The following is a 12,642-nucleotide window of genomic DNA, read 5'->3' on the forward strand; positions in this document are numbered from 1 at the left end:
CAAAAGACCTATACTCAGAAAACTAAAAGATACTGATGAAAGAAATAAAAGATGACACAAATAGGGACTTCCCTGGTGGGGCAGTGGTTAAGAATCTGCCTGGGGGACACAGGTTCAAGCCCTGGTCTGCGAAGATCCCACATGCTGAGGAGCAACTAAGCCTGTGTGTGACAACTGCTGAGCCTGCGTACCACAACTACTGGAGCCTGCGTACCACAACTACTGAAGCCTGCATGCCTAGAGCCCGTGCTCCGCAGCAGGAGAGGCCACCACAATGAGAAGCCTGCGCACCACAATGAAGAGTAGCCCCCGCTCACCACAACTAGAGAAAGCCTGCGTGCAGCAACAAAGACTCAACGGAGCCAAAATTTTAAATAAATAAATAATTTATTTTTAAAACAAACCTAAGGGGTAAGCTTCTTGGCATCAGTATTGGCAAAGTTTTTTTTAGATTTGATCCCAAAAACAAAAGCTAATATAAATAAGTGAGACTACATCAAGCTAAAAATATTTTGCACACAACAAAGGAAGCCATCCGTGAAAATGAAAAGGCACCCAATGGAATGGAAGAAAATATCTGCAAATCACACATCTGATAGTGGGTTAATATCCGAAAAATATAAAGAACTCATACAACTCAATGCAAAAAAAAAAATCAGATTAACATACGTACAGAGGATCTAAATAGATGTTTTTCCAAAGAAGGCATACAAATGGCTGACAGATACATAAAAAGGTACTCAACATCACTATCATCAGAGAAATGCAAATCAAAACCACAAGATATCACCTCACACCTGTTAGAATGACTATTATCAAAAAGATAAAAATAACAAATATTGGCAAGGATGTGGAGAAAAGGGAACCCTTGTGTACTGTTGGCAGGAGTGTAAATGGGTGCAGCCACTGTAGAAAACAGAAAGGTTCCTCAAAACATTAAACATAAAACTACCACATAATCCAGCAATCCCCACTTCTGGATATTTATCTGAAAGTAACAACAAAATCGCTATTTTGAAAAGATACCTGCATGCCCGTGTTCATTGCAGCATTGTTTATAACAGCCAAGATATGGGAACAACCAGAGTCCATCAATGGACACATGGATAAAGAATGTGTGTGTGTGTGTGTGTGTGTGTGTGTATATATATATATGCATATGTATGTATATATACCTTTGTGTGTGTGTGTATATACACACACACACACACAATGGAATATTATTCAGCCATTTCAAAAAAGAAGGAAATCTCACTGTCTTGCGATGTGGGTCAACACAGATGGACCTTGAGGGCATTATGCTAAGTGAAATAAATCAGAGAAAGATAAATACCATATGTTATCATTTATATGTTGAATCTAAATTTTAAAAGACAGAGAATAAATTGGTGGCTGCCAAAGGTAGGTGGTGGTTGTAATGGATGAAAGTGGTAAAAGGCACAAAATTCCAGTTGTAAGATAAACAAGTCCTGGGATTGTAATGTACAACATGTGACCCTAGTTAACAATACTATATTGTATATTTGAAAGTCACCAAGAGAGTAGTTCTTAAAAGTTCTCATCACAAGAAAAAAACTGTAACTATGTCTGGTGATGGATGTTGACTAAACTTACTGTTGTAATCCTTTCATTATTATATATATATATATATATATATATGAAATCATGTTGTACACCTAAAACTAATACAGTGTTATATGTCAATTATATCTCAAAAAAAAAAGAATAAAATGCCTAGGAATGTCTTTAACCAAGGAGGCAAAAATCTGTGCACTGAAAACTATAAGACAGTGATGAAAGGAAGACACAAATAAATGGAAATATATTCTGTGCTTTGGGACTGGAAGAATTAATACTGCTCAAATGTCCACACTTCCCAAAGTGACCTATAGATTCAATGCAATTTCTCTCAAAATTCCAGTGGTGTTTTTCACAGAAATAGAACAAACAATCCTAAAATGTATATGAAACCACAAAAGAGCTGAATAGCCAAGGCAATCTTCTGCAAGAACACAAAACTGGAAGCATCACATTGTGTGATTTCAAAGTATATTACAAAGCTATAGTAATCAAAACAGTATGGTATTAGTATAAGAACAGATATTTAGACCAATTGAACAGAATGAGTCCAGAAGTAAATTCATGCATTTACAGTCAACTGATCTTTGACAAAGGTGCCAAGAATACATAATGGGAAAAAGATAGTGTCATCAATAAATGGTGTTGGCAAAAACTGGATAACCACATACAGAAGAATGAAATTGGACCCTTATTTTACACCTGATACAAAATTTAATTCAAAATGGACTAAAGAATTGAACGTAGACCTGAAACCATAAAACTCTTAGAAGAAATTATACGGGAAATTTTTCTTGACATTGTGCAGTACTTTTCATGGTATGATTAAAAGCAAGACAACCAAAGCAAAAATAGACAAATGGGATTGCACGAAACTAAAAAGCTTCTGCACAGTAAGGAAAACAATCTATAGAGTGAGAAGACAGCCAACTGAATGGGAGAAAATATTGACAAACCACATTTCTGATAAGAGGTTAATATCCAAATTTTATATGTAACTCACACTATTCAATAGTTAAAAAAAAAGATTGAAAAATGTGCAGAGGATCTGAATAGATATTTTTCTAAAGAAGATATACAGATGGCCAACAGTTATATGAAAAGAGCTGAACATCAATAATCAGGGAAATGCAAATCAAAACCACAATGAGATGTCACCTCACACCTGTTAGAATGGCTATCATCAAAAAGACAAGAGAGAAAAAGTGTTAGCGAAGAGGAGAGAAGGTAATCTCTGAGCATTGTTGGTGGGAATGCAAATTGGTGCAGCCACTATGGAAAACAGGAGGGAGGTTTGTCAGAAATTTAAAATAGAGCTACCATGTGATCCAGCAATCCCACTTCTGGGTGTATATACAAAGGAAATGAAAACAGGATCTTGAAAAGATATCTGCACTCCCATGTTCATTGCAATATTATTCACAATAGCCAAAATATGCAAACAGTCTAAGTATCTGTCCATGGATGAATGGATTAAGAAGATGTGGTATGTACACACACACACACACACACGAATAATAGTCATGAGAAAGAAAGAAATCTGCCATCTGCAACAACATAGATGGACCTTGAGGGCATTATGCTAATTGTGATAAATCAGAGACAGACAGCTACTGTATAATATCACCTATACGTTAAGTCCAAAAATTCAGATTCATAGAAACAGTCTAGGATGGTTGTTACCAGGGGCTGGGAGGGAGGAGGGACTGAATGGAGAAATGTTGGTCAAACAGACAAACTTCCAGTTATAAGATGAGTAAGTTGGGGATCTGAAGTGTACAGCATGGTGATTCCAGATAATACTGTATTATATGTGTGAAAGTTGCTAAAAGATAGAGTATATTTTAAATGTTTTCACCACAAAAATGTAATAGTATATATGTGAAGTGATGGAGGTGTTAGCTAACACCATGGTGGTAATCATTTTGCAATATGTTAAGTGTATCAATTCAACACATTGTACACCTTAAACTTACACAATGTTGTATGTCAATATATCTCAGTAAAGCTGTGAAAAAAGAAAACGAAAATGAAAAAGTATTTAGCGTCACTGTCCTTAAAACTGAAGCCATCTTCAGAAGGTGAGAGATGAACGTGGGAGATGCCATTGAACTAGTCCTGTGATTTCAGTGTAGAATGGGGTCCTAGGGTGCAAAGTCCATGTCGCAGTGCTCATCTTCAAGAGACAAAAATGAGTGTTAAACCAAAAGAAAGCATGACTAAAGAGGCCATCCAAACAACTGATCATGGAGTTCCCAGGACTGAAAAGCTGATGGACCTCCTACTAAATATATACATATAAATATTGGGATTGGCCAAAAAGTTCGTTCGGGGTTTTCCGTAAGATCGTATGGGAAGATAGAGGAACCAAGATGGCGGAGTAGAAGGACGTGCTCTCACTCCCTCTTGCGAGAACACCAGAATCACAACTAGCTGCTAGACAATCATAGACAGGAAGACACTGGAACTCACCAAAAAAGATACCCCACATCCAAAGACAAAGGAGAAGCCACAATGAGATGGTAGGAGGGGCGCAATCACAGTAAAATTAAATCCCATAACTGCTGGGTGGGTGACTCGCAGACTGGAGAACACTTATACCACGGAAGTCCACCCACTGGAGTGAAAGATCTGAACCCCACGTCAGCCTTCCCAACCTGGGGGTCCAGCAACAGGAGGAGGAATTCCTAGAGAATCAAACTTTGAAGTGTAGTGGGAATTGATTCCAGGACTTTGACAGGACTGGGGGAAAATGAGACACCACTCTTGCAGGGCACACACAAAGTAGTGTGCTCATCAGGACCCAAAGGAAGGAGCAGTGACCCCAGGGGAGACTGAACCAGACCTACCTGTTAGTGTTGGAGGGTCTCATGCAGAGGCAGGGGGTGGCTGTGGCTGACCAAGGAGACAAGGACACTGGCAGCAGAAGTGCTGGGAAGTACTGCTTGGTGGGAGCCCTCCCAGAGTGTGTCATTGACCCCATAAAAGAGCCCAGGTAGGCTCCAGTGTTGGGTTGCCTCAGGCCAGACAACCAACAGGGAGGGAACCCAGCCGCACCCATCAACAGTGAAGTGGATTAAAGTTTTACTGAGCTCTGCCCACCAGAGCAACAGTCAGCTCTACACACCACCAGTCCCTCCCATCAAGCCTCTTAGATAGCCTCATCCACCAGAGGGCAGAGAGCAGAAGCAAGAACTACAGTGCTGCAGCCTGTGGAACAAACACCACATTCACAGAAAGACATACAAGCTGAAAAGGCAGAGGGCTATGTACTAGATGAAGGAACAAGATAAAACCCCAGAAAAACTAAATGAAGTGGAGATAGGCAACCTTCCAGAAAAAGAATTCAGAATAATGATAGTGAAGATGACCCAGGACCTCGGAAAAACAATGGAGGCAAAGATCAAGAAGATGCAAGAAATGTTTAACAAAGACCTAGAAGAATTAAAGAAAAAACAGAGATAAACACTACAATAACAAATGAAAACTACACTAGAAAGAATCAATAGCAGTATAACTGAAGCAGAAGAAGGGATAAGTGACCTGGAAAACAGAATGGTGGAATTCACTGCTGCAGAACAGACTAAAGAAAAAAATGAAAAGAAATGAAGATAGCCTAAGAGACCTCCGGGACAACATTAAACACAATGACATTCACATTATAGGGGTCCCAAAAGGAGAAGAGAGAGAGAAAGGACCAGAGAAAATATTCGAAGAGATTATAGTCAAAAACTTGCCTAACATAGGAAAGGAAATAGCCACCCAAGCCCAGGAAGCACAGCTAGTCCCATACAGGATAAACCCAAGGAGAAACACACCAAGACACACAGTAATCAAACTGGTAAAAATTACAAACAAAAATTATTGAAAGAGCAAGGGAACTCCCATAAGGTTAACAGCTGATTTCTCAGCAGAAAAGCTACAAGCCAGAAGGGAGTGGCATGATATACTTAAAGTGATGAAAGGGAAGAACCTACAACCAAGATTACTCTACCAGGTAAGGATCTCATTCAGATTTGATGGAGAAATCAAAAGCTTTACAGACAAGCAAAAGCTAAGAGAATTCAGCACCACCAAACCAGCTCTAAAACAAATGCTAAAGGAACTTCTCTAAGTGGGAAACACAAGAGGAGGAAAGGACCTACAAAAACAAACCCATAACAATAAAGAAAATGGTCATAGGAACATACCTATTGATAATTACCTTAAACGTGAATGGATTAAATGCTCCAAACAAAAGACACAGGCTTGCTGAATGGATACAAAAACAAGACCCATCTATATGCTGTCTACAAGAGACCCACTTCAGACCTAGGGACACATACAGACTGAGAGTGAGGAGATGGAAAAAGATATTCCATGCAAATGGAAATCAAGAGAAAGCTGGAGTAGCAATACTCATATCAGATAAAATAGACTTTAAAGAATGTTACAAGAGACAAGGAAGGACACTACATAATGATCAAGGGAACAATCCAAGAAGAAGATATAACAATTGTAAATATCTATGCACCCAACATAGGAGCACCTCAATACATAAGTCAACTGCTAACAGCTATAAAAGAGGAAATCGACAGTAACACAGTAATAGTGGAGGACTTTTAACACCTCACTTACACCAGTGGACAGATCATCCAAAATGAAAATAAGTAAGGAAACAGAAGCTTTAAATGACACAATAGATCAGACAGATTTAATTGATATTTATAGGACATTCCATCCAAACACAGCAGATTACACTTTCTTCTCAAGTGCACACAGAACATTCTCCAGGATAGATCACATCTTGGGTCACAAATCAAGCCTCAGTAAATTTAAGAAAATTGAAATCATATCAAGCATCTTTTCTGACCACAACACTATGAGATTAGAAATGAATTACAGGGAAAAAAACATTAAAAAACCAAAAACATGGAGGCTAAACAATACGTTACTAAAAAACCAAGAGATCACTGAAGAAATCAAAGAGGAAATCAAAAAATACCTAGAGACAAATGACAATGAAAACACGATGATCCAAAACCTATGGGATGCAGCAAAAGCAGTTCTAAGAGGGAATTTTATAGCTATACAAGCCTACCTCAAGAAACAAGAAGAATCTCAAGTAAACAATCTAACTTTACACCTAAAGGAACTAGAGAAAGAAGAACAAACAAAACCCAAAGGTAGCTGAAGGAAAGAACTCATAAAGATCAGAGCAGAAATAAATGAAACAGAAACAAAGAAAACAATAGCAAAGATCAATAAAACAAAAAACTGGTTCTTTGAGAAGATAAACAAAATTGATAAACCATTAGCCAGACTCATCAAGAAAAAGAGGGAGAGGACTCAAATCAATAAAATTAGAAATGAAAAAGGAGAAGTTAAAACAGACACTGCAGAAATACAAAGCATCCTAAGAGACTACTACAAGCAACTCTATGCCAATAAAATGGACAACCTGGAAGAAATGGACAAATTCTTAGAAAGGTATAAGCTTCCAAGACTGAACCGGGAAAAAACAGAAAATAAGAACAGACCAATCACAAGTAATGAAATTGAAACTGTGATTTAAAATCTTCCAACAAACAAAAGTCCAGGATCAGATGGCTTCACAGGTGAATTCTATCAAACATTTAGAGAAGAGCTAACACCCATCCTTCTCAAACTCTTCCAAAACATTGCAGAGGCAGGAACACTCCCAAACTCATTCTACGAGGCCACCATCACCCTGATACCAAAACCAGACAAAGATACTACAAAAAAAGAGAATTACAGACCAATATCACTGATGAATATAGATGCAAAAAACCTCAACAAAATACTAGCAAACAGAATCCAACAACACACTAAAAGGATTATACACCACGAGCAAGTGGGATTTATCCCAGGGATGCAGGGATTCTTCAATATACATAAATCAATCAACATGATACACCATATTAACAAACTGCAGAATAAAAACCATATGATCATCTCAATAGATGCAGAAAAACTTTTGACAAAATTCAACACCCATTTATGATAAAAACTCTCCAGAATGTGGGCATAGAGGGAACCTACCTCCACATAATAAAGGCCATATATGAAAAACCCACAGCAAACATCATTCTTAATGGTGAAAAACGGAAAGCATTTACTCTAAGATCAGGAACAAGACAAGGATGTCCACTCTCACCACTATTATTCAACGTAGTTTTGGAAGGCCTAGCCACGGAAATCAGAGAAGAAAAAGAAATAAAAGGAATCCAAATTGGAAAAGAAGAAATAAAACTGTCACTGTTTGCAGATGACATGATACTAAACATAGAAAATCCTAAAAATGCCACCAGAAAACTACTAGAGCTAATCAATGAATTTGGTAAAGTTGCAGGATACAAAATTAATGCACAGAAATCTCTTGCATTCCTATACACTAATGATGAAAAATCTGAAAGAGAAATTAAAGAAACACTCCCATTTTACCACTGCAACAAAAAGAATAAAATACCTAGGAATAAACCTACCTAGGGAGACAAAAGACCTGTATGCAGAAAACTATAAGACACTGATGAAAGAAATTAAAGATGATACCAACAGATGGGGAGATATACCATGTTCTTTGATTGGGAGAATCAATATTGCGAAAATGACTCTACTACCCAAAGCAATCTACAGAGTCAATGCAATCCCTATCAAATTACCAGTGGCATTTTTTATGGAACTAGAACAAATCATCTTAAAATTTGTATGGAGACACAAAATACCCCAAATAGCCAAAGCAGTCTTGAGGGAAAAAAACAGAGATGGAGGAATCAGACTCCCTGACTTCAGACTATACTACAAAGCTACAGCAATCAAGACAGTATGGTACTGGCACAAAAACAGAAATATAGATCAATGGAACAGGATAGAAAGCCCAGAAATAAACCCACACACCTATGGTCAACTAATCTGTGACAAAGGAGGTAAGGATATACAATGGAGAAAAGACAGTCTCTTCAATAAGTGGTGCTGGGAAAACTGGACAGCTACATGTAAAAGAATAAAATCAGAACACTCCCTAACACCATACACAAAAATAAACTCAAAATGGATTAAAGACCTAAATGTAAGGCTGGAAACTATAAAACTCTTGGAGGAAAACATAGGAAGAACACTCTTTGACAAAAATCACAGCAAGATCTTTTTTGATCCACCTCCTAGAGTAATGGAAATAAAAACAAAAATAAACAAATGGGACCTAATGAAACTTCAAAGCTTTTGCACAGCAAAGGAAACCATAAAGAAGATGAAAAGACAACCATCAGAATGGGAGAAAATATTTGCAAACGAATCAACGGGCAAAGGATTAATCTGCAAAATATATAAACAGCTCATTCAGCTCAATGTTGAAGAAACAAACAACCCAATCCAAAAATGGGCAGAAGACCTAAACAGACATTTCTCCAAAGAAGACATGCGGGTTGCCAACAAACCCATGAAAGGATGCTCAACATCACCATTTATTAGAGAAATGCAAATCAAAACTACACTGAGGTATCACCTCACACCAGTTAGAATGGGCATCATCAGAAAATCTACAAACAACAAATGCTGGAGAGGGTGTGGAGCAAAGGGGGAACCCTCTTGCACTGTTGGTGGGAATAGGAATATATGATTCAGCAATCCCACTACTAGGCATATACCCAGAGAAAACCATAATTCAAAAAGACACATGCACCCCATTGTTCATTGCAGCACTATTTAAAATAGCCAGGTCATGGAAGCAACCTAAATGCCCATTGACAGACGAATGGATAAAGAAGTTGTGGTACATATATACAATGGAATATTACTCAGCCATAAAAAGGAACGAAATTGAGTCATTTGTTGAGATGTGGATGGATCTAGAGACTGCCATACAGAGTGAAGTAAGTCAGAAAGAGAAAAACAAATATATATTAACGCATGTATGTGGAACCTAGAAATATGGTACAGATGAACCAGTTTCCAGGGCAGAAGTTAAGACACAGATGTAGAGAACAAACGTATGGACACCAAGGGAGGAAAGCCACGGGGGGTGCGGATGGTGGTGTGCTGAATTGGGTGATTGGGATTGACATGTATACACTGATGTATAAAATTGATGACTAATAAGAACCTGCAGTATAAAAAAACAAAGAATACTAAACTTTCTTTGGGTTATGTGTATGGAAATATGTTAATATAAATGTTTCAGACATTACCTGAAATTTCTAAAAATCTTATATGTTCTGGTATAATGTTATAAGTCATAATTCTAGTTATTACTTTAAAATGTATATCTCAGAAATAACTAAATTTTATTGTCAATTGCATTATTATGAACTTTCATCAAATCTTTAACTGTGGTCACTTTTAAGTCTTTTGTCATTTACAGACAGTTCTGGGTGTACTCTGATGCTTTCGCAAAAATGTTCCTATAAAAGGGTTTCATCTTCAAGGAATTCATGGAAAAGACTCAGACAAGTACAGGTTTCTGGTAACTGACTATACCGCTGAACTGAATGAATAAGCATTTTCAGAACTCTAATGGAAAAGTGATGAATTCATAAAAGTGCTAACAAAAGATCAAGATGAAAAAAATTAATTACATGGGACTGAGTGAACTGATGAGGATGATTATAATTTTTGTGACTTTCTGTTTGAATTAAAAAAAAAATCCCACAAGGACTCAGAGGCAAAAAATATACAAATCAATTTTCACTGCAAAGTAAAGGAGCTGTTACCGTGGAGGATTCCTGGACTGAATGTCACTATTATGACATAGTGTGAGTGTGTTTCGTGTTTGGTCATTGCAATCATTGTTGCTTTTGTTGTGGTCATCCGTTTACGATGCTTGGTGTCAGTCTATTTATCTCTTGTAAAAATAAAATACAGTGTGTATGTGAGTTGTGGAAAAAAAAAAGATTGTATATGCCTAAATTACATGTTTTAGACCCTTCAAAGAAAGGATGAATTAATATTTGCTTTTTTTTTTCCTGGTAAAAACTATTCATTGAGCGAACATCTAAAAAAATAATTTCAATATTACCATAAATTTGAAGTGGAAAATGTTTTTCTATAAAGGAGTTTGTATAAATTACTTAAAAAGTAAACTGGAGCTCAACTAAAGAGTGTATTGTAGGAGGGAAAGTGGTCTCTTCATGAACAGAAACTAAATGTTTTCATAAAGTGGTGCAGTTATTGTGACAGCACAAATTGTATTAATAACTAGTTGGGAACTGAAATAAAATGTTACTAAGTTTCAAAAAAAAAAACTATCAAGTAGTCACTATCCACCACACGTTCTTAAATTAGCATGTATAAGAAATCTGGAGGCTGGCCCCAAGGTACAGTGGTATGCCAGGAGTCTGTCTGTCTCACTAAGATTCTGTATTCGATCTCCATTGCTAAAATTTGGGGCAGCAGTCACTTTAGACCTTGTCAAACTTCTAAAAGTCTCACTACTTGATACCTTACTCTGAACATAAGCTAATAAACAGACAAGGATAAATGTGCTGTAAGGTGTTTGGGACACAGGAAATTTAATGTGTGAACAGAGTGGGCCAGGTGTACATAAAGCAGGAAAGTCCAAGATAGATTTTTCTCATGTGACATAACCATGTTAATTCCAATTCTGAAACCCTTTTTCCCTTGAATTTGGAGTATATCTTGGTGAACACAGCTTTCTCTTGTTTCACTTAATAACTGCTGTTAAAATTTTAGTGACAGAATGAGAAAGCCATTCAGTGGAGACTGTCAAATGTCTAATTACACGATGTTGAAAATCAAAGGAGGAGAATCCAACTGCTAAATATAATAAGCTCAGGCATAAAATCATTGATGAGAAAAGAAAACGGTACCTCCACTTCGTTAAAGTGGGGTACACGTATTAGATATTTCCTGAGATACTCCGTTGATTAAGTCCATTAGGACCAGTATCGACTGAGTTTCAACTCTACATTGATTTCACATCTGATCCAAAATTACTGTATACTCATTGTACTAGAGAACAAAAAAGGAACTAAACCTGTCTTCCTAAAATTAAAAGAAGTAAAAACCGTAAAAGAACATATTTAAACAAAAGACACCTAAACCAAGTTCAAAGACAAGAACCAGATTGTGAAAGATAGTCAACACAAATATGAAAGACAAAATGTTTATATCCAGAATATAAAAAGAACTGCTAAAAATTAGTAAGAAAAAGATGATCCAGTAGGAAAATAAATATAATAGGCAATTCATTGAAGAGGAAATACAAATGGTTAAGAAACAGGACAGTAAGTTTGCCCTCACTAACAACCAGGGAAATACAAATGGCCAAGAAACAGGACAGTAAGTTTGCCCTCACTAACAACCAGGGAAATACAAATGGCCAAGAAACAGGACAGTAAGTTTGCCCTCACTAACAACCAGGGAAATACAAATTAAATCACTAGTGGTATTTTACAGTGATCAGATAAGAAGAAATGTTACATTTGAGAATACCATGCATTGGCAAGGTTTTATAGACAGAGGGATCTATTTACCAGTGGCGACCTGGTCGATTAGAACATTCACTTTGCACCACCTGTTAAAATGTAAAACGTTCATACCCGTGACCCAGATGTTAAACTTCTAGATATCTACTAATTTAAAAAAAGGGGGGAGGGAATTAAAAAAAAAAAAGATCGTATGGGGAAAACCCGAACGAACTCCCGAGCGAACTTTCTGGCCATCCCAATATATACATGAAACAGAGGCCTGCCTTGAGTCTCTACTTATACGTTAGTCATGGCCCTTCAACTGATTCCAAGACCTGAGAGAGTTCATAGAGCCCTTGATTAAAGGGGAGATCAGAAACCCTGAAGAAAACCCTGTGGTAACATTACAGGACGTTATACATCTTCCTTGTGTGTACAGGTGCTCACTAGTGTAAATGTGCACCAGAGAAAGGGAAACCCTAAAACCTGAATAGGATTCGATGACGGCACTGAGCTGTCCCTGAGCTAACAGAGGCGATGCTTATTGAGGGAGGGGGGTGTCTCATAGTAAATGGTATTCTGGCCCAAGTCCCTGTCACAGTAAGTCTCATGGGTCTGTGAACCCATTCTGTGTTTACTT

At 37.3% G+C, this 12,642-nt stretch overlaps 1 pseudogene; it reads left to right on the forward strand.

Moving 5' to 3' along the window:
- Positions 1-12,642, forward strand: part of LOC132528845 (coiled-coil domain-containing protein 3-like) — a 71,063-nt pseudogene that overhangs the window by 56,052 nt on the left and 2,369 nt on the right.

This window comes from Lagenorhynchus albirostris, chromosome 1, assembly GCF_949774975.1.
Source record: "Lagenorhynchus albirostris chromosome 1, mLagAlb1.1, whole genome shotgun sequence".
NCBI lineage: Eukaryota > Metazoa > Chordata > Mammalia > Artiodactyla > Delphinidae > Lagenorhynchus > Lagenorhynchus albirostris.